Below are 24,436 nucleotides of genomic sequence, written 5' to 3'. Positions count from 1 at the left end.
GGTATGGATCTCTGCAACTGAAGTACTAGAGGATATATTTCTATTTGTAGATAGAATTTGAGGTTGCAGTATGTAATCTTAAGGGACAGTTCACCACAGATGGCACGAAAAAAACTCAAAAAACAAACCCGAAGAAAACAGTTTTTGCATATATGTATACCAAGAGTCATCAGGTGGAATTAAGTTTTGCTTGTTGCACATTAACAGGTATCTAACATATAATAAATTTCTTCAGATAAATTTCAGCAGGGTGGGGAAGAAAAAAGTCACAAGCTCATCTGAGGAGAACACTATAAGCTTTTATGTTTTATATATCATAGAATCATAGAATGGTTTGGGTTGAAAGAGACCCTTAAGATCACCTAGTTCCAATCCCCAGCCGTGGGCAGGGACACCTTCCCCTGGACCAGGTAGTTCAAAGCACCATCCAACCTGACCTTAGAAACTCCCAGGGATGGGGAATCCATAACTTCTCTGGGCAACCTGTGCCAGTGCCTCACCACTTAGACAGTAAAGAATACGTATTTTATATATATATATATATACACACACACAGAGGACACTAGTTTCCAGACAAAAGTGACATTTGCCACCACAAAACAGTAGTAGCAGCACCATGTGTCTTCTGCTAAACAAGGAAATTGCTAATGGGACACAATGAAAGTCAGCCTCTGAGGTAGCAGTTTGTACACACCCAAAAGGCTGATTTCTTCACTCTCATACTGCTTCAGAAGAAATACTGAGCCATCAGTAACACCAAACGTAAATAAAATTGGTGATTTCAGAACAGAAAAAAAACGCAGTGAAAAGGCTCATTAAACCAAATGAGTTGGCACCCCAGCCTGTAGCAGTTGGAACAGGTTCCACAAGGAAAAAGCCCACGGCACAGGTACCAAAGTGCCATCCTGCCTGATTGGCATCGCCGAGTCAGACCTCGTGTGGATAAATGCAGCTTTAGCCCAACCTCACACACTGGGGCATACCAAGTTGCATTACCAAACAACTGTACCATGGAAGAAGGAAGCACTGACTTCCTATTCAAGCTTGAAAAGTAGTTTTATAGTTTTTTTCCCAGAGCTTTTGTCAATGATAGTTAATTGAGCCTATAAGCCCTTGGCTGCTGAGAGAAACCTTTGCAAGGCACGATGGCAGTGGGTGGCTTTAGGCCAGGGGAATCTCTTGCTGTTCCTGGAGAGCTGGTGACAGCAGCACAGCTGATTTCATGTGAGATATTTGCATTCGTTTTGTGCTAACAGCTTACTTTTAATGTTAGGAAAATCAAACATTGCAAGACAGAATAATCAAGTCACATTTTCCTAAGTAAGGGGCTCAGTTAATTACCCTTTTCCACAGAGGTAAAACCAGTGGTACCTCAAATACCTCTGTAAAAGAGAATGTAAGCAATAACTTGAAGCAAGTGACTATTTTAAATATAGTTATTTTACATGTTGTGAACTGGTAGGAAATTAACTATATAATTGGTCCAGTGTTTTGCAGACTGAGATGATTACTACTTAACTTAGTGAAACAGTTCCCCTGTATTGATAATAAAAGCGGAAAAAAGTTTCGCTTAGTAAACTTGGAACATTTTCCTACAAGTTGTCTTTGACCCCATTTCAGTGCTGATGGAAATATATTCCAGAATTTCCTCTCAAGTAACACCGAACAATCAAGATGAATTATTTTTCTGCCCTGCAAAAGCAAATTAGATGTCAGCTCCTGGTTTGTATTCCACAAGCTGCTCATCTGGAAGATCTGATATGAAAAATTTCTTTTTAATTAATAAGAGAGAAATGGTAACATGAATATACCGTAATTACATAGGATAAAAATCTACCCATACCGTGGTGTACAATGATAAAATAATAGACCAAAGACAATTATTATTCCTGTTCTTATATAGTTCGACTATTCATTTTCAATATCATTTGATGACTTTCTGATGACTAGGACATGGCATTCTGTATTTTGTAGTACATGCCTAAATTTAAATGAGCAACTTATGCCTAAAATGTTCTAAGAAAACTAGAGAAATACATTTGTGCTGCCATTACATAGCTTCTTTTGGAAATGGAAGGACTCCACAATATTCTCTGCTAGAGAAAATCCAATTGAGAATTTCAGAAAACCCTAAGAAATGTCCATCTTGCAAATCCTTAAACAAATTTTTAAAGCTCTCAGCCTGATAAATGTAAGAACTGTCTTGGCAACAGGTCTAATTATGGAGAGTTTATTACCAGAAAAACCAGATAGAGAAATGAGAACCAATAATGATTTCATCAACACGTCTTGAAAGATATTCTCATTTTACACTAACAGATAGCAACTACTACAGAGAAATAAAGGCAAGACTCCAACCCTGACAAGCAACAGAATTTCTGTGCAAACCACAAAGTTTGAAATCTGTGAAGTGATTAAAAAGAAATTGTTTGCTATGTGGCAGTGGTGCAGGTACTATGTGAACACTGGCTTAAGTGTGCAGAAGGAGGAACAGCAGCACTAGAAAGGGAGAGAACACCATGTCAGGATTACAACTGCTATTTATGCAGTATATTTTCACTACCTCTTTCAACTAGTCTTTTGTCATCCAGCGGCAGCAAGACGCAGTCTCCAGATGGATCCTGCAGCTGTGCACATTTGGCTCAAAGGTGTGTCAGCTCCTGTTTGTTCTCCAGTCAGCCAGGAGGCACATGGCACAGGGGCAGGATCAATGCAGATGTGCAGTGAAAAGAGCAAGTCAATCTGTGTGGGCAACTCACGTTGATACACAGCCCTGCACACGGTGGGACTACTGGAGTTATGGTCTGGGCACCCCTGGTTCTCAGGTTTGCCATCTTAACCAGGTAGCTAAAATCACAAAGCAATATTTATTCCACAAAAGAGGTGTGTAGACATCACAGCCCATACTTTACCAGATATATATATATGAAACCCTGATAAGGAATATTGCTGGTGTGCCACATCCCCCACACCCATTCACTTCTCATCTACACTTCTTCAGTGTATTTGTTGATACACATGTTGCATCTAGACTTCTCATTTGCTCTTCAAAACATAATTGCAAAGCTGAGGAAAAGAAATAAAAAATAATAGCAAAGCTCCATATGCAGCAATTCAATGCCTAGCAACCTGTGAGAGACTGAAGGAAAAATCACAAATTATCTGCAAGAGGCAGTTGGAACAAGGGCTTGGGGTAAACAGACACACAAACAACATGTCAGCCATGATAAAGAGTGTAAATTTGAACAGATGTCACTTCCAGAGCAGCAGCAGGCAGATTAAACAGAATTGGCTTTGGATGAAATCCAAGGAAGAGCGAAAAAATACGATGCTTTCACCCTGAGCACTTACAGAAATCTAGTCTCCAGAAGCTCTTTTCCTTAGTAATCATAATTGAACTGGGCTAAAAATAGGAAGAGACTTCAGGAAAGCCAATTTAAAATAAATACATTTATTACACATGCATATTGTTCTGTAAATGCTTCATTTTCAGGTAAAAAGAACAAAAAACCCCATCTGCTATGAAAAAAAAAAGCTAAATAAGTAGCCTTCAAGTTATAATAATTAACAGTACCAGAGACTTCACCAGCAGGTTACTAGTGCTTAATGAATCTAGGCCAAGTCTCTGAAACAAAACATAATGTTGCAACTCTTCAAATTAAACCATAGTCATCATATATTTCTGCTGTACTCATTGTTTCTTGAATAATTCTGGTTACTGGTGTATTGCACATGTATGTTTTAAATCATTTGCATATATGAGTTTCTCATATATGATGTACCCCAGCAGAAACAGAGAAAATACAAAACTACTGAAAACCAGTGGCCACAAGTTTAATGAAGACATCACCAGAAGAGTTCTCATATATTCCCCTCATAAGCACAATCATTCTGCTAATCTCAGATCATAACACTATTAGAAATAAATGCCAATAAATGTTATCTGTCCATGTTTGCACACTCTAGAACTGAGAAAATTCTGTCCAAACCTGATTAATAAACCTGATTTAATCCATCATCATCACCACCACTATTATCTTTAACTGTTGGATACAAACAAAATGGAAAACCAACATTTTGAGAAGTTGCAAAATAAAGAAACACATCACAGAGGTAGATTATCAAACCAACTGAATTTTCAATTATTAGAATCGAAATGAACTCGGGATTACACCTTTATTTCCTTGAACAGACCTGCTTTCAGGATGGCCTGCAGAACAGCGCAATTATCTTCATGAAAGCAAAATGAATGACAAGTTATTATTTCTCAAATTAATTAATATCAGGTCTCCTAGTTAACACTAAGCTCCATGTGGAAGAGAGAAAAATCACACACTTTGTTTAATATGCACAACAGATGCCATCTCCACACAGCTGAATAGCATTTTCATATTTGTAAGTCAGTATTTCAAGTCGAAACATCACAGAGTTTTTCTAAGTCAATAATACAAGCCTATGAAATTAAAATGCACTACTTGTGTCAAACACAACAAAATCATTGTTTGTTTATTTTTAAGGTGATAATAAAAAAGAGTAATGATACTGCTGGATAATGAAACAATCTGCCACAAGGCAAGTTGCAGAATACAGAGCGAAGCTCTAGCAACAATCCTAAGGAAAGCTTCAGCTTTCTCCCAAACACATCAACAAGTCCCTTTTATTACCAGGTGATATTTTTGCATTTAAAAGAGAGTTGATTTTCATGTAGTTCTTAAAGGTCAAACAGTTAATCTACCTCTATAAGGAGAGCCTATTCCTCTGAAGAGATTTCTAGAGGACATCAAATCAATAATAGTCATCAGGCTCAAAAAGAATAAAACCCTTCCCTTCAAAAGCTTATACCAGTCCCAAAGAAATTGGATCCAGCTTGTGGAAAAAAAAAAAAGATCATTCATCATGCACCATTAAAAAGTAGCAACCTTAAGAGTAGAACATGGATGTAAAAGATTTTTATATCAGTAATTCTGAAGAAAAAACCTATTCAGTGTGGAACCTGTGCATTCCCTGTGCCTTTGCATTTGTGAGTCGTAGAAACAATAAGGGAGTAAAAACCTGAACTTACCACAGTATGATGCGCTGGAATTTTCAATGCTGTGTTCTTCAGCTCTCAGTGAAGTGACACAAACCTTCCGTGTTCCTGCTGGAGGTGTGAGAGACAAAAAGGGAACCCCAATGAGAAAAGGGTAGATCTGGCTGTACACTTCATCTTTGCTCAGTTTATTCAACATAATAAACCCATTTCTCATATTCCTAAGGACATTGCCATTTGACCCCATACAATAGCTTGAGAGCATTGGGGGTACTTCAAATGGAAGTAAAACACTGAATTCTGGAAACTGTGACAAGTCATTTCAAAAATATTTTTGAGTTTGGAAGTCATTGGCCTGGAAGAAGGATATTTGTGGATGTGCTGTTTTAGAATGGGATTCAAAAGAATTGATCTTCTGTTCCTGGCTCTGACACAGCCTTGTACAAGAGCTTTTGGAGTCAGTTTCTCATTTAGATGATAATGATGACAATAATACCCTTTTTTAGTCTTTTCCACAGGCCAGGAACTCTTTAAGATGGTGAATGTGTCAGGAGAGGATCTGCATATATAAATATATACATACATACATAAAAGAAAACTCATCTAAATATCCTGATCTCACTTAAAGCCACCAGGCATCTCTACAGCACAAATGGAAGAACTGTAAAAAATAAACTCAGGTTTTGCCCTACATTATATATGCAAAACATTTCTGTGCTCAAAAGGAAGGAAGACTTGAGAGTTCCAAGGGAAGGTACAGAACAGCATTGGTTATGATGGTTTTGCTTCTGAAGGAAATTAAAAAAAAATACAAGGAAAACAGATTGAAAAAAATGTTAAAAATTCAAGGAATTATAAGAGAGAGAGTGAGAATAAAAATTCAGTGAAATCCATAACTACAAGTCTGCTTTATCAGACAGCACTAGAGTAGAATTATTTAATTTATTGAAAAGTAATTACTTATTCAAGTAATAGCAAAACAATACAACTGCTTGGTCTGTATCACGTCTTGAGGAATTCACCTCGACGCTGACATTGCCATTTCTATCTGAGTTTGATATTAAAACTATGGTACATACATTTTTAATTTTCACCCCCTTTCAGCTAACATAGGATAAATCTCAATCATTACTCTGCCTAGTAATGACAACTGCTTTTAATTACTATTTTGTTCGCCAAGTCTCTTCAATGAAATTTAAAATGCAATTATTTTCCACTCAAATACACAGTAATTTGAATGATTTATATTTGGATGTAATTAAGGTAAAAATAGTCATTATATATAAAACATTTTATACCATTTCCTGACAATACATTATTATTATTTATTTTTGAATTCTCATTTCATTCATCATTCACTTTGAAACTGTTTAGAGGGAGAAGACAGATTGGAAGATAATTGTTGTTTCCTTTTTATGTCCTCCCCGCACATTGACCCCTCCATGTACTTTAAAAACCTTTTGACAAGGTTATTTTTTTCCCAAAATAAATACATTTCAGCTTTCGCTCCCTCCAACACTTCACAGCAGTAATGTTAGTGTGCTAACTTAAGGTGTTTTTCAAGTTTTAAAGGTCATCAGAGTTCAAGAGGTATGTTCTATACTTGAAAAGTTCCCCAGAGTTTTAGAACTATTACTAGAGCTCATTATATTTTCCATATATGACCATATCTCAAAGTTTGTGTTCAATTTTGAATAACTAGAATTTTTAAAGGTCAAATAAATAATGAGGTGTCTCACTGCAACAGGAAATATATTCCCTATTTTGCCACAGATTTTCTAATTCCATTACTTCTGGAAGAAAATACTTTGCTGTATTGCATTGTTGCATTAAATTCTCATCATGCTTATCATTAGAGAGTATGTAGTATAAATACATGTTCAACAGAAGCATAGTAAAATCTGTAGCTGTGGTTTAGTCATGATAGACTCTTCTCAGAAATTAAAATGTGTTTCAATATTTAGGATTAGTACTTCACCACCACGTACAGCATCATATAGTTTCTTTATTGTTTCTTGTTCATTGGTGATAACAGTGGGGACTGTAGCCTAAATTCCCTCCCTAAGAATCTAGTGGATAATAAATTTTTCTAGTAGTGTTTGTAGTGTTCAACTACATTGCCCAGAAGTTGATACTGCCCTCAGTTAAAAGGTGCTGGTCTCTCCTCCCAGCAGCCTCTTCTTGCCCAGCCATTACTGACACACCAGGTACACTAACACACAACTGGTGCTCCACTCCACTGGTGACAGGTACAAAGCCAACTGAATCAAACACACCACTTAAAGTTTTGATCCAGACAAGTAGCACAGCATCATGGTATCTCATATCCATTGGTTTGATTCCTTCTTTGATATATATATATTCTCCTATCAGGTAACAGCTTTCCCGTATTTGTTATATAGTTCAGAATTGGCTACTAACTTTTCACATGTTCAACTCCACAAGTGGTTTCACAACACAGGAAGCACAATACCTATGACCACACTGGTGCAACTCATCCTTTCTCTTTTCTTTTTTTCTCCAGAAGCAACTCCCTGCTAAATTATAGCAGCACCTCTTAGTAAATGATCAGTAAGAGACTGAGAATTACATTTGATTGCACAATATAAGTCAGTAGCATTTCAACACTTATTTAAGAGAAAGTACTGCTTTGAATATTTTTGTATATATGTATCCATATTTGTTGATCTATCTATATATGTACACCTCTACAGAAGAAAAATGCCTTGTAATTCTGTGAAAATCTCCATTAGATAACTACTCTGACTTAGGCAGCACCATAACCAAAATATTAAGGTGGCTTTTTACTGAACATTCAGAGAAAGACTTGAGCAGTAGAAATGTGAGTCAAATTCAAACCTAAACCTTTTCCAAGTCTGTGGTTGGTTGAAATAAAAAGCCCTTCAGTTAGAATTTTCAGCTCTAACTTTTAAGAGTGTTTAGATACCCTGAACTTGGCAGCCAAATACACATTAGCTTTTACCAGCTATTACTTTTAATACAGTTTTACATTTCAGTACTTTCAGAGTAGCCATCTAAACAGTTTAACTGTCATATAACTTTCTACTTGCTTAAGCTCTCCATTAGATTTAAAGCAGGAGAACATAAATTTAACTCAATTTTATGCTCAATTTTTATTTTTTTAATAATTCTACTCATGAACATCCTTTTATATTTTGTTTCTTTTCCATAATTTTGTAGAAGAGCCTTCAGGAAAATTAGAAATGTAATAATCAATAACTGAGCTTTATTAAGAGATTGAATTTAGATAGACATGCAAACGGAGCATTAATGTACTGATTTATTCCGCTACCCAACTTTCAACATAGGATTGATTCAGAAATATGCTGAGACAAAAACTTTTTTATTGGTGAACAACAGTTTTTCTACTTGGAACTCTTTTCTCTTTTTTTTTTTTTTTTCAGCTATAATATTCCACAGACAACACTTTCAAACAACTCTATGCTCACTAGACTGGTTATCCAAAAATCCTGTCACTTAGCAACTTCTGAGAAGCAACAACACTTGTGTGAATGACCAATATGCTGCCACTTACTAAATTGTCTGGGGGATAATGTAGAAGGATGAGCACAAGAGAAATACAAGAACAAAAACCAAAACCAAACAACAACCCAAACAAAACCAACCAACCAACCAACAAACCAAACCAAAACCAACAAAAAAACCTGACCAAAACAAACCCAAACCTCTTTTTCTACATAGCTAACTTCAGTGAGTAAGGAAGCAGAAAACCAGGATCTAACTATTTAAGAACCTGATTAGAAATAAGAAATAATGGAAAACTTTTGGCACTGTCATAATTAAAAAAAATCATCATATTTAAATATTTTGCTTTAATTAGCCTGAGGAAGAAGAATACCATAACTGAAGGCTCACTCTCTGCTCTTCTGGAGTTACTACAGTCCAATCCAGAAGCATGAGCAGGGCCTCAACAGGGGCATATTAAACTAAAAAATCCCACAGTTGTAGCACAGCATATCAACTTGTACTGTGAGGGACTGGCTGAGCGTCTGGCTTAAACCAGCACCATGGTTTGCTTCCAACACAGCAAAGAGACCCCAAAAGAGGTACCACAATGCTGATGAGATCAGATCAACTGGACTGATGTGAGGATATTTGGGAGAGGAGAAGATACAGAAAAAGGCTCTTTCAGCCAAGGGACCATATGTACATACCCATCCTGGCTTCCAGAAAACTCCCTGATTCTTTTCATTCCTTCAGCCTCTCCAGAAACTGCTCTGCCACTACGATAAAGCTTTGCCTGTGAATGATTCTGCTTTGCTGAGGCCACCCTTCTACATCTAGACAGTACCATAATAATTTCACAACAGCAAAGAGTTGAGCCTTCAATCAGGCTATCACTCACTGACAGAACACTTTTAATCACAGAAAAGTTAAAAGAAAATATGCAAAGAGGTGTTGCTTTTCCTCCACTTTCAAGTCTCAAAAAAAAACATGAACAAACTGTCGCGCACTACACCAGACCTGTCAAAGTAGATCTGTATCTCTGGGAGAAAAAGTCTGATGCAAAATAGGAAAGACATAAATTGAAATAGATAAATAATACCCCAGAGAATGTTGATTTTATTTTACAATTAGAGTGATCAAATATTTCCAAGAAATACAGTCAAAAGAAAGGGGTGATCTGAGCTAACATCCCTTTGACCTTTAAAAGTCTGTGATTAAGAAATACTTCATTAAGAAGTAGAATCAATACCTGAATGCTTATGAGGAGTTTCTCAGTGATCATGTTTTAAACTTTTTAATTAATGTAACACAAACCAATGGTGAATGCATGCTACAGCTCTTTTTCTCTAAATGCATTCAAACCATCCTCTCTAGGTCAATGTTTTCATATCATCTCTATGTCAGATAGGATGGTAGCCACAAAAATAACAGATCATATTATACAGATAGTGTTGAAATAGGAATGTTTCAAAAAATTTGAAGAAAATTCAAAATTAATTTTCGCAGTAAGATCTCAGAGTGACATTTCTTTCTGCTGTTGTTCCACTTGAGTTATTTTACCAACTTAACATCAATATATCAAGCAAATAGGCTGGATATTAGGAACCATTTCTTCACTGAAGGGGTTGTTAGCATTGGCACAGGCTCTCCAGGGCAGTGGTGACATCACCATCCCTGGAGGGATTTAAATGGCATGTAGATGTGGCACTTTGGGACATGGTTGTGTGGTGGACTTGGCGGCACTGGGTTAACAGTTGAACTTGGTGATTTTAGAGGTCTTTTCCAACCCATGTGATTCTATGACTCTGTGATTCTAAATGCATCCATTCAAGCACAATCACTGCGAATATTTCAAATCCTTTGCTTCAACCTGGGAAAACCACTACACTCAATGCTAGCACAGATCTTAAGTCATTGCATAGTGGGGTAGAGATATCTGAAGTTATCTTGTTTGATATATACTAAAGTTAACAGTTTAACAGAATTTTCATAACAAATTCTATGGAATTTTCATAACAAATTCTATGATATAGTGACTAGTTCCATCTGGTAACCATAAGAAAAACTTGAGTTCTTGAAGTTCTTGAGTGTATTACCTGAACATAAGAATTCTTCACTGTTTTACTCTATTTGCTTTACATGTTTTTCATAATTAACGTCTCAGTTCCATCTTCAGTGTTCCATCTTTAGGTCACTGTCATGGTATACAATATGCTGTATTCAATTCATTTTGTCCAATTTCTCACTTCCAGTCTAGGAAATTCAAAGCCAGAGCTCTGACGCATCAGTCACACAATCATCTAAATTAGGCTACTCCAGTTGGTTTAACTGGCAACTTTCAAGCAAGGAAAACAAAGCAGGAAGGTTTTAATGGTTTAAAGCCTCCAAAGTGGATCATAATACGAAATGTATTGCTCATCGGCTGGCATGGAAGGCAAGGAGTGCCATATGCTTTCTGTTTCATTTGTGTTGTTTATCTTTAATACTAAACCCTAATGCAATACTCTTTCTATTACTCTGCCATGTCAATCTTTTTTATGCGTAAGGGGATCAGGAAAACAAGACAATATTGGTTTCAATAGTCACAAGCCAATACAGGCTCTACTAATTCCAGGGTAGCTGAGAGCTATGGAGTCATAAATTACTACTCCGTGCAGGAGCTAGAAAACACAGTTAACCATACAGTCAAAATACTTGCTTGGATGGATAGCTGATGGCTTGGAGTTAATAATTAGACAAATCTGAAAACAAGACAGCAATAGGTCAAAAATATGGATGAACAACTCAAGTTTTAAAGTGTTGATCCAATATTCAAATCCTACATATATAACTAGTATGTAAAGAATGGAGTTTCCTTCAAGACAGCACTGCATTCATAGATTTAGGAGATTTTTTCCACTTAAAATGTGACAGTGCCTTGGTAGCAGTGACTCCTCACATTGCAAAGCAAGAAGTGAGTATTTATGAAAAGCCAAACTCCATCTGATCCTACTCAAACATTCCCATATCCCTACCAGGTGCTTTCTTTTGTCTTGCTCAACACACACAAAAACAAAAATCCACGTAGAGAAAGGCAGCAATGGGCATCTACGAGTTCAAATTTTAAAAGGCAAAATATTTCATTCCAACCACATTGTGGATTAATAACACTACTCATCTTTGAAGTCAAAAAAGAGGAAGATACAAACACATTGAGGAACTTTCCGAGGACCTCTTTGCCCTTAAATAGTGCTTTCAGTCACCATTTTTTTCCTCTCTATAAGATGGTGGAGGTTACTTCATGATGACAAGATGTTTTCACAAGTATGTACACTAGGGTCACCTTACAGAAGGTGTTACATTGCTGCTTTGCTCCTCTTAAAATTTGTGTAGAATTTGAAGTACTAGTCTTGATTCTGTTGCAGTCTCTTTTAGTCCTTTGTCTTTGGACCTGAACTACTCATTGTGAACAAGAAAGATGCTGCAATGTGACATGATAAGAGCTCAGAAAAGGCAGATTGGCAGCTGGCCACTGTCCTGAAAACTCTTCGGGAGAATGACAGAAGGCAGAAAGCTGAAATGCTAAAAAGAATCATGGGAGAAGACAGAAAATGCAGCTTAATAGAGATGTTGTAGAAATTAAAACAGGAAGCAGTATGAATTGGATAAATTTGATGACCACTGGAGAAATGGTCACTCAAAACTGCACTCAAAGGCCAGCCCTAAAATATTCATCTTGAATCAGAAAACAGTAATTGTCTGGTAAGGAAATGGGAAGAGACTGTGAACCAGATCTAGTTCTCTGTGTTTGGATGATGGAAAACTGGCAGATATGCAGCTAAATAAGGAGAAAAAGAGTTAAAAAGTAAAGCAAATTTTGCTGAAGAGGAGCACATTAATTATCTTCTAGAGAGAATTAAGTCCCTGCTGTCTTAAAACACTTTGAACACAGTAGCACTAAGATAAGGTCAGAGAAGCAACTGCTTTGTTCTCAGTTAAAGCATAAAATAAAATAAAATAACAAACAAAATAAAACCCTCACAAAACAAACAAACTAAATAAACAAAGAAACATCCCTGGAAATCATGTATTTTCTAAATGGCCTGTTGTATTTTAGAAAAAAATTAGAAACAAAAATTAAAATGCAATTAAAATATAAATATTTTGTATTTTAATATATAATACTCCTTCATATATCTGTGAAGTATTGATCAACTCAACAATTAGATTTGTCACCACAATCTAAATTTTCTTCTTGTCTAAGGAACATGTCTGCAGACAAAGATGACTTTCAAAGAATTTGCTGGAGGTGTCCCAGGGAGTTAAAGCTTCCTAGTAAAAAGTATTTTCTTTGATAATTTTAAATAAGACACAGGTCTGGTCTTACTCTTGGAGCTCATGACACAGCATTTTATGCAGGTTTTACAACCTTCTCTACTTCTTGCCTTAAGACCATTACCTAAGAAAGATTTCACTACATGTAAATGTGCTAAGACACAGATCAAAGTTTAATTAATCAGATTCATGTTTTTCAGTGACATCCTTACAGGGGCAGCCTATATAATTATTTATAGAATTTTAAAATTATATTTCAAATAGTGCAACAGGAATATAATTCTTTCTAAGAAGTTATTTTATTCTTAATCTTAAGGTGACACTATTCAATCCTACCCAGCTGAGAAGCCTTGAAAGGTTTTGACTTGCATTAAAAAAAAAAAAAAAAATCTACATTTGGATTAAGTCCACTTTTTGTGAAAACATTTATATCTTGGCGTAAAATCTTTGCAGGCGTAGAATTTATCAAGATCCTTGGCAAATATTTAACAATTGATTGCCTTCACTTAAAAATGTACTTATGGTCTGAATTTATATAAATTCCATTTCTGCCCAGACAGCCAACAGAACAGTTGAGGTCTGCAGGAACATCTGGAGATCACCCAAAGCAGGTGTATCAAAGCAGGTTGCCCAGGATTGTATCCCATCACATTTTGAATACTGCCAAGGATAGTGATTTAACAACCTTTCTTGGCAGCCTGTGTCAGTGTCCAACCCCCATCATGAAAAAAAAAGATGTTTTCCCTCATTTAAATGGAATTTCCCATATTTCGGTTTGTGCCAGCTGACTCAAGTCACTGACCACAACAGTGAGGATCTTGTCTCCATATCTTACTATCTCCCATTAGGGTTGTTTCATTAGGGATGTGAACACATTGATAAGATCCCCCTGAGCCCTTTTCTCTCCAGGTTAAGCCCAGAACTGGACACAGTATTCCAGCTGTAGTCTCACCAGTGTATTGCCATAGTGCATAAATATGTGTTTATATGCCAAACCAACAAGCTTAACACTGTTTTATCAGGAGTATTCATGGAGGTTCACCCTAAGCTCTCTTCTGCATTTATGTAATGCAGTTACAAGAGCTTTGGTCTCTGCTCTCTCAACTGCTCAGCTGAGCTGAAAAAATGTTGTTTGTTGCTTTCAGATGGCACATTTAGATCTCCATTTCTTCTCTAAGACCCCTTTTTTTATATCTTTGAGAGATGAGCTTCTATTATGCATGAATTCTGCTTTGATGACTGGCTTCAAGAGCTGTACTCCCTGACATGAGATTTTTAGCCCTGGATGGGCACAGATGTTGTCTCTACCATTCTGGCAAAAAACATAAGCACTAACAGGTGCTCCATTTGTTTGGCCTTTAAAACAAGAGCCAAAGGGGATCAGCATCTCTAGGATTTTAAAATTCCCAAATCTTCTAGCTCTTTGGTAATCTGCAGCTCTAATATGCCCAAAGTCTCAACCCTGCCACTCTTCTGAAAAAGAAAAGAGACTGGAAAAAAATCCACATGCTTCCAAGAGCAGTCTCTGCTTTGCAAATCCATCCTCATCACTGCATTTGTACAAAGGACTGAGCATTCAGGAGCTGTCTCTCAGGCTGCTCCCTGATTTGGTGCCATGGATCTACAGGAACAGCCATGACCCAACTCTGTCCTGATTATGGGGGGCTTGTACTCACTACTCAGATCTCTGCAGCCAATTATTGCCTCACCTGAACCATTCTGGCAGCTTGAAATGCAGCTGGTTTTCAGCAGTAGAAACCAAAACACTCAGAATTCCCTTCTCTGGGGAAATGAAAGAAAAGAGCCTGACATTAAAGATCTGTAATTCAAATTTTGATTATATACTGTCATACACCTGTGTCTGAGTGACCTGGATATCACTGTGAGCAAATTCTCAAGAGGAAAATAAAGCAAGCTTTGGAATTTTCTTTCTTGATATTATCAAAGTAGTAGGAGTAAAGGTAGAATTATATCTACTTATTCATTGATACACTTTGCAATTTCTATAAGTCCACAGAAGGTGTTGTATGAAACAACATACAACATTCCTGTCTCATGTAGGTCCATTACTCTTTCCAGCTTTTATTTTTCTGAATCACTGAATGCAGAATTATGTGCACACAAATGAAATATGAGAGTAAATCCTCCCTAGTATTGCCATGATTTTGGTACTCGAGTGCCACAGAAAGTTCTGGAAACATTTCTAATTAAAAGCAAAACCTTTGCTCTAAGTATTTTCAATTCTCACAGTAATAAAACCATATCATTTAATGAGCACTTATTCACATAAACTGTTAGTTCATCATATAATCAATTGATTTCATTTAATTTCAGATTACTACAGGTTGTATAAAAATCTCTTAGTTTTCTTACATCTTTCTATTCTCATCAGCTCATCTTTCTAACGAAGTCACTTAGGATTTCTTTGTACAAGTTTTAAATTCAGAAAATCAACTTTTCTACCATCTCAGTATATAAAGGAGTGTTACAGTGAGAGCTAAGAACTCACTGAATGTTAATGAAACTTTTAATAATCTACTGTGCTATCTTTTAACAAGAGAAACCTATGACCTTTAGATTAATACAACCCTTAGATTGTTTTATTTTAAATTGCCACGAATGTGTATATTAATTTGCTCAAAAAGTAGTTCTGAACATTGAAAAGTAATTTACTGAGAAAGATCTGAGTTGTTTGGAGGTAAAAAACATACAACAGTAAGAGTACATGTGAAAAGATCTAGTTTAACAGATCTATAACCTCATCATTCTCATTTTTTCCAAGTTCATGAGAAAGAATCCAGCAAAAAGCAAATGTCAGAAATAATTTTAATGGACACTGACTAAACTTAATAGAGATTGCTCTAATTGCTGTGATATGGGGCTAAGTTATAACACTGCATGAGTCCCTATCTTCGGGAAACAAAATAGCTTCATAGAATAACTAAGCAAAACAATGTATCTAAATCATCATTACTATTTTCAGAAGGAAGGGATTGGATTTTGAACCCAAATACATTGAAATCAGTGCAGAAAGCTGGCCATTTACTAAATACTGTATTACCAGTTTACAAATACATCTGCTGTCTCAGATAGAACAGGTGGTAATGACAACCCCATCTGCCATCACACACTGCAGGTAAAATTCACTTACTTGTGAGTCTGGGAATTATTACAATCAATAGAAACATTTTCAAATACTTTTTTTTCCCCTTAACAGAATATTTAATTTATGAAACGTAACCTTTCATGAGACCCAAAGAGAAGTCAAGTGAACAATAAAACTCTGAGGCTGGAAGATGGTGAGTGGACCACAGAAATCATCCAACCACAACCTTTCCAGTGCCCAGCTGAGCAGAGACAGGGCCCTGCCAGGAGCAGCTTGGTGGTAGTTCCATTTCATTCTTGAGGTGTCATAGACAGCTGAGGTGAGATGAATCCTTTCTGATTCAGAATCATCACAAGTTGTCTGTCTTTGGTACCTACAAACCCACTACTGTGATCCCACTTAATATTTGCTTTTATTTTTACCCCTGAAAAAGGAGTAGCAACACATAATGCAAGGTAATTTCAACACTGTTTTTAGTCATTGTTTGTTATTTAAACTATACAGAGGCTTGTGGGTTTGACAATGAAATAATGTATCTGCCATATTAGAAGCACAAAATATAAATACTGCTTTTAAGAGACTTTCCTTCACCTTCACGGTTTCATACAGAGGCATGGACATTTTTATAATTTTTCAAATAAAAATTTATGTTTCTTTTCTCTGATTCAGTCCCTTTGTGATATGCAATGTCTGAAGACTTACTACAGCAAGCTGCTAATGTTGTATGAAATTAAAAATTCCTATTCAGTGCATAGAGACGCTACTTTGTGCATTCACTATGGCAATATTTGTTCTTAAACTCAAATATAGTGAAAAAAACGTGTAAGAAGTTTCTCTATGCTCTTGTTAAATTAAAGGAATCAGATAAGGGGAAGAGGTCATAAAATAGGGAAAGCATATTGAAAAACGGATTCCATCTATTTCCTGGATTTCTTATTTTCAAGTGCAGCCACTGACCCAGCAACACAATGTTAACTTACGTGGAAATGTAACAAAATTTAAAAATAAAGGAAAAAATCGTATTTTACTGTTGTCCCTTTGACTGCTGCAGGTATCTACTAAATAAGGTCCTATGTAACAGAAAGCTGATTTTGTAACATGATGCAGACAGGCTCTCTGGCACCACTTCAGCAGCTTTATGTGTCCTGCTGTGCAAGTTGCAATACTGAGAATCAAAGATTTGTAAGATTCCTTATGCAGTGGTTATTTGTTGATATATGTAACAAAACAATATGAAAAAAAAAACAAACCCCAAAAGAACAAAAAGCTCCAAACACAAAAACCCTAAACCTTGCTCATATCATGCTCTCCCACCAGGTTTCCGATGCCCAAGTACTCTATTTACAAAAGTATTTTTCAGATTTTCTTCCTTCTTAGCAAAATTCCATGCCTAAATATTATGCTTTTAAATATCTAGAGAATCATCATCATCTTTAACTGTTCAAATCTAAAGATCACCTATAGAAGTCAAGTATTCAGTTTAATTTCCTCCTAGTAATTCTGAGAGAAATATTTTAGTTATTGAAACTCAACAAGCTGCTGACTGTTAGACAGACCAAGTCAAGATCTTCCCATTGTTTTAGCATCTGTTTACTCTCAGCTGCTATTAAGATCCCTTTTTGTTTCTTATTTCCTCTCCAATAATTCTTTATACAATATCTGTCTCTTCCATGAAAGACAACTCAGCAAAGCAGCTTACTGAAGGAAAAACTTTCTTTACTCTCTGTGGGGTTTTAGGGACCCTTCCATTTAGTGGAAATTCGGTTGATACACAAAGAAAACTGAATGAATCTCTAAATACATGTGAAGACAAGAAAACAACACAGTAACGGAAGGTAAGGAATTATTATTGTATTCTTAAAAAGCTAATAGCATTCATCAGGTTCATTTCAGTCCTCTGAAGAAGCACTGCTATGGGTAGTAGAGAAAAATGGAGTTGATAAAGGAAATAAAAAGAATATTTTGGAAATAACAAGTCTTTCAGGGCTTTGCATTTTGAACACAGGTAGATGAAAATGAGGTGCCTGACCCTAAATGTAACACTTTGCTTTATAGATTGGGTTATTTGTGTTAGACTTGTCAATCAAATATGGCATGAATATATTTCAGCAGCTGCGAAATTTGATTAAAACTTATTGCAGTTTTGCTTTTCCCTTAAGTCTGAATACATGTAGATGGTCTGCTATCTGTGAAACTGATTTTGCTCGTTAATTATTCATTATTTTCATTGTTAGGGAAACCTATTCTTGCTTTGCTTTTAACTGAAAAGCACTTAAAATCAACCCTTTTGTATCAACACTTCCATATCTTGAGGCAATTTTTAAGGTGCCTTATACAGTAAGAATCCTGACTGCATGAACTGATAAACTTTATGCTTAATACTAAAAAAAAAATTAAATCTTAAAATACTTGTACTATAAGAAACTAATTACAAGGTTTTAAGTAATGAATGCTTTGAAAATCCAATTCTGCTCAGCTGGACTTCTTCCTCACACAGCTTGAAAAATTGGGACGTCTATCAAAAAGTGGAAGACAGGTGACTGCATTTGGTAGACCTTTATCATCCTTATGGACAAAATAATTCAGTCCATCAGGACAGTTTCTCATTATTATTACTTCTCTATTGAAAATTATGCACCACTGTGAAAACACTTATTGAGCAAGCACTCTCTAAATATGAGGTAAATTGGCTAAGTATCAGAAAGATGTGAGTTTTATTCATTTCCAATACCTTAGGAAATATAAGTTATCACTAAGATAATTCTATCTCTTTGTAGCAATGAGAAGGCTCTGGGGTTTTCAGTCCTGATTTTCAGCCTTCCTCCAATCTCCAAAAGAAACAGTTTCAAAGGTGCAAACGGCAGGGAAAGTATTTTATGATTCTGATCTCAGATAGATAGGTCAGTTAATTGTGTCCATATTTCAGATGCAGTATTTTTGCGATTAAATGACATCAATTGCACTCGTTATCTGCAGCTCCAAACTAGGAAAACTGGATTTAAAACTCTTTTGCTACTTATACCTCTTTAAAGTAATTTCAATAATTGCAATATTCTTTTTATCATAGTCTTCAGGGTGTAAAAAAAAAAAAAGATATCCAATCATTCTTTCATAGGAGATTTTTAATAGCAGCATGTAACTATTTTAGTGCATTTCTAGAGTGAAATGTTATAGTTGGCTAAAAGAAATACAATATATGGTGTGTACACTAGGTGATATTCATGTGCCATCTCCACATGTGTAACCAAATTCATTTGAAGCTACATGACCAATTTTCTCTCCCTCCTGAGTCAGCAGTTTGAATTAAACAAAATCATTGAAATGATAATTTCAATTCCAATATTCTCACCTAAATTAGAGATAATTTGGTGGTTTTTTAAGTTTTTCAGTACAATGTGCAGCTTACCTCCCAATCTATAGATAAATTTTGTGTCTGCAGTACTCTTGAAAATCTAAGGTAAATTTTCCGTCTTTATCACTCTTAAGATGGTACAGCATTTTTAGGAATATTATTCATAAGGCCGTGTAACCTCCCAGAATCAGAGCTGAAGATGAACTTTCCCTCCAAGAAAGCAATCTTCTGTGCTTGTTGAAAAACAACAGGGATATATCCCCACAACTTCATTTTAGAGTTAATTGTATCCCTTCTTCTGTCCTTTCAGAAGATGACAAGTGTTTTTAAAGTCAGGTATTTGGGCAATATTGGAATACAGAGAGAAGGTTTAGACTACTGTGCAATTTTATCACTGTAGTGGGATTTCTGCATGAACACTGTTATAAATAATTCTGGCCTCTGATTTCAGCATTTTGTGTCTCACTTAATATGTCAGGTTGCACTGTTTTTTCTTCAAGGTTAAATGGAGACCTGTTCCTATACAAAATTTTGTTTACAATTGCTCACAGCATCATCAAATCTCAGTGCTGCAGACCAGCTCTCTCCAGGTACAAGGATGCTTTGGAAGATGCATGGACAACAAGGCCAAAACAACAGAAAAGCCTCCCCTGTTGTCACAATTCCCACCAAAATAATAAATACAGTCACTCTGAAGCCTAAACTGCCAAAAAGGAAAAAAAAAAAAAGGAACCTTAAAAGAAACAAACTCCACCTTTACAACCTTTAAAGTCAGGGATTTACAGGGTTATGCCTACAGGCAGATAACTGCAGTTTCAGGGCCTTAGCAGGTAAATAACAGCATATCCAATAATGTATAGGTCAAAAGGGAGAGCTTTAATAGGCTCACTGTTCATACACACTCCTGTGGTGTTTGTTACCTGTAGGTCAGATGGTGTTATCCAAGCATTTGCTATGCTCATGTTCCAAGTTATATTTTTAAAGCACAGTCAGACATGCCTTTATGAAAACAGCAGTTATATATACATATATATAAAACCATGGGATAAACCCACAAATATTAGTACCACTTTCAATAGAAATATCACCAAGTCAGTAAACAATTTGTAAGAATAATAGCTAAGCTATTATACAGATCATAAACATCTTACTATTTCAGCACCTGACAGTGCATTTTGATAAATTCCATGTGCTCTCCCTTCCTTTTAATTGTTTGATGAAGGAACATCAAAGATTCCACCACCAAAAACTTTATGTTCTATTTCCATTAGATTATAAGAGGCTGGATAATAACATAAAAATGATGTCAATATTTCTATCCATTAGTCATGACTTGATAGAAGAGGATGAATATGTTACCACACTTAAAATAGAAAGATGGTTCAGGTTGTCAGCAGGAACTTGATTAGTTTGCAAAAGAAACTTGCCCAATTTGTATGCTTATGAGACACACTGTCAAAGTTCTGTGAGATTAAAGACAGATGCCCCACTGGAGTACACAGGCAAAGAAAATGTACACATAAACGTACCATCAATGCAGATAGATTCACATTTTTCAAAGAGCACAATCTAATTCAGAAAGGTCTGAATACTCTTCTCCGAAGTACAGTAACTCAGTGGGAGTGCTGAGTATTATCCCCCGAGAGATTTCTCATAGAAATTTTAGATTGACTGACATCCTGAAATATTCTTTTTCACTATTTGAGCTGAAGCAAGGTAAACCTTTCTTATTCCGAATGTGATGAAATGTACAGAGAAGTTGTTTTGCATGAGGAAATCTTTGTTCCAGAGATTGGGAAACAAAATGAAACTGGAATGAAGTAAGCTCTTTCACATCCCCGTAGTGGCTCTCATTTGTTACAGCACTCTAAGACAGCCATAATCATAACTCGGGCAAGGCTTGTTATGAACAAACCTCCACTCTTCACTGTGACCTCTACAGAACCTGCTCGAGTCAAGGCTGTGGTGATCTATGCATCAGAAAATATACTTCTGATTGATTCATTCTGATTAAGTCTGGGGACAAATGCAGAGGTAATGTGTGTGGTGGTGGAAAGTTGCACCTCAGTGAATGCAAGGTCAGATATCTGGCAGTTTTAATCTGAGATAGCTGTGCTGGTACAATATATGCACCAAGATGGTGGGAGAACATGCTTTACTAGAAGTAGAAATATACAGTATTAATATACATTTTAATTCCTTCTTCTTCCTAAAGCAGGATGCCTTGGCATATAAATGAACACAAGTCCAGACTTCTGATATATCTGTTAATTCAGAAGTGATCTGTACAAATCAATACGCCCTGCATAAGCAAGTGAGAATAAGTCTAAGCAAGTCTAAGCTTGTCAAGTTGAAAGTGTTGAAGGAAAAGTGCAAGTTACAAACAATTTCTCTTGATTTGCCTTTGAAACTCATCTTTAATATGCTGAACTGAATAAGGGCAGACAGGGTTCATAAAACATGGTAGGATTAACTACTCAATATGGAAAGTAAACACCTAGAAGTTTCTTTGCATATCTCAGTGAAACTTCTAAACAAGTGGTTGGACTGTGTGTGCTTGCAGCCAATTTACACACATTTCCAATTCAAAGAAGAAATGTTTTAGAACAAAATAAGTAAATCACAACCAATTACCTCCTTACTCCTGAAATGGATGCCCATATCTAGAAACAATTGCTCCAGTTTAATTACTAATAGTTTAGGTTCAATGTTATGCTTACACCAAACTCTGCTGTTATTTTACAGCAATAAAACTCCCCAATTATTTTAAACAATTTTGGGGAAGCTTCAAATTATTCATGACTAGAACAACTGTTTGGGCTGATTCTTCTGTGAATGAAGAAGTATTTGGTGGACTACTTATCATGGCCCACAAAAAGAGAATTTCTCTATTCCTTGCTCTTGTACATGGAAATGGAATAATCTCATTATGTGAGATATGATAATCCCACACTGCAATACAGGAGATTCTAACTTGCTGTGCATGTGAAACACAAGCTGTGATTGCTCCTCTGCTTCCATGGTTTGTAAATTAGTCATTATGCTCTATAGGTATTGCTCGTTAATAAAATCACTACTGAGATTCAGATAATACTGGGATAGTCAAAAATTTCTGTCGTGGATGATAACAAGCTTAAAAGTGAGCATTGCTATCTATTTTGTCACCCAGAAACAGATGGAACTGTCTTGCCAACTCATGAAATTTTAGAATATTGATACCCAAAAGCCTGTTAATAACATCTATTAATCCTATTACAAAGAACATGCATCTCTAATAAAGGAATTTCTAAATTAAAGAGTCTCCAGCACATATCTCGTGACTGTTGATTTGGAAGGCTGACAACTTAGTTTTTTCAGAGTAGGGAAAAAACCCCCCCAACAACAAACAACAAAGCACCCTCTCACCTGCCAGAGATTTAAGAGTCTTAATAGATCAAACAACTGTCCTTTTCTCAGGATACAAACCTTAAACTTCTGCATATATGATACCAAATATAAATATATCTACAAATGTCTTCTTAAGACTAGTGTTCAGACCTAAAGGTATTTGGACTCAGTTTAAGAGTTTTCTTACCAATTTCTCCATTTGCCTTTTGAAATTGTCTCTCAGCTGAGTTTTGCAGCTGTTACTAATGATGTGCATGTGTGTGAGAAGATAAATGGGCATGGTTAATTATGCAGTATCTGGTGAGATTAATGTTGTGTCTGTATTATCCACATGTATCATCGAGAAAGACAATTTTATACATGAGAGTGGGCAATTGATTAAGATGAATCATCAGATCACTGAAGCTCATTTTACCAGTCATTTCAATGGTCTCTGTCTGACAATTTCAGCACTTAAGGTTAACATGAACCTCTTTCCTCAAGCTGTTTTGAGGGGGTAGACGAGCAGAAAGAGTAGAAAAGCTCAATCTTTACTGTCAAATGGACGATGTTAGAGGGGAAAATTATCATTATAAACTACCTCCAGTGTATAAGGCTTATCTTTCATTTTACAACATTTCTTTTGGTACAAAGCAATTAAATTTCTCCTCACTAAAGCAGGTGAGGCTATTTCACCTCCTGGCTAAATACAGTCCTACAGTTAAATTAATCTAGCTATATAGAAGATTCATCAATATCATGAAAAAGATCTGGCAAACTTGCACTATTATATTTACTACATCTGAGCTATTGCAGTGACTTTCATTCTAAATGAATGGTTTGTTTGTATTGTCTCCAACACTGTCAACAAGCCTTACAATTCTCTCCAAAAACTCAAAGGCATTCAGTGGTATTCACATTGGAAGCTACAAATCCAGGACAGGTGAATTTTTGTCAGTGCTCTAATACTTTTGTGTTGTTGACTATTCAGTGTTGACACCAATGTTTGCCAACAGCAATGAAGAAACAGACATTTTAAATTTATTTTAAGAGAACACTACAAATTGACAGTAGCAGTGACTGCACTTATTACATCTGATGTATTTTTAAAAATGGTCCCAACTGGGTCCTGCACATCTGCCACAAATATAGCAGGCAAAACTTAATAGCTTCTTTATGGCCCACAAGGTAAAATGTTTGGATCAGATTTTTATTTTTATTTCTAGATTGAAATTAATCTGCACACATTGGAGACTGAGTTTGCATTAGGAAAAAAAGCAAGATTGAAGAAGCACGTCTTGCATCTGGAGTGGAAGCTTTGTAATGACACTCAGCTCTTAGGGGAATTTGTCCCACAGTCTGGCACTATTCCCTGGAAGATCCGTTTGCTGAATAAAAGGGTTTAACTCTTTCTGGAGAACATCCCACGTGCTTCATCCTAGAAATCACTGTCACCGAGGTGCTATTGGAATATGGTGAATGCCAAAAAAGGGCCTGGGAGCTTAAAATTGGTTAAATACCATTGGTACAACAGAGAGAGGGATGTTAAGGGACTTGCTGATGTAACTTGCCAGACCTAGATGTAATAGGTATTTGTGAACTCCTTTCTTTTCATGGACAGTGAAACAATACTCTAAAATACTGATAGTCTAAAATAGGGTAAGCATGTCAAAAAGTTTAGCACTGGCTTATAGTCATCTGCTCCTGAGATAACATGATTCAGAATTATATAAATCTAGTGACTGTGGAGAGATAGAGAGATAGCCCTCTAATCCTACAT

The 24,436-nt window shown here is 36.0% G+C and overlaps 1 protein-coding gene across 6 annotated transcripts in view; it reads right to left on the bottom strand.

Moving 5' to 3' along the window:
- Window positions 1–24,436, bottom strand: part of TENM1 (teneurin transmembrane protein 1) — a 755,935-nt gene that overhangs the window by 603,543 nt on the left and 127,956 nt on the right. For all 6 annotated transcript variants that reach the window (XM_064669852.1, XM_064669856.1, XM_064669858.1 and 3 more), the window contains exon 3: window positions 5,063–5,140. The gene's annotated coding sequence lies outside the window, so the exon portion shown is untranslated. The remainder of the gene's footprint in view (window positions 1–5,062; window positions 5,141–24,436) is intronic.

The sequence above is a fragment of the Pseudopipra pipra genome, chromosome 13 (genome assembly GCF_036250125.1).
Source record: "Pseudopipra pipra isolate bDixPip1 chromosome 13, bDixPip1.hap1, whole genome shotgun sequence".
Classification (NCBI taxonomy): Eukaryota; Metazoa; Chordata; class Aves; order Passeriformes; family Pipridae; genus Pseudopipra; species Pseudopipra pipra.
The sequence above is the reverse complement of the archived record's forward strand: the minus strand, read 5'-3'. Positions and strand labels throughout refer to the sequence as shown.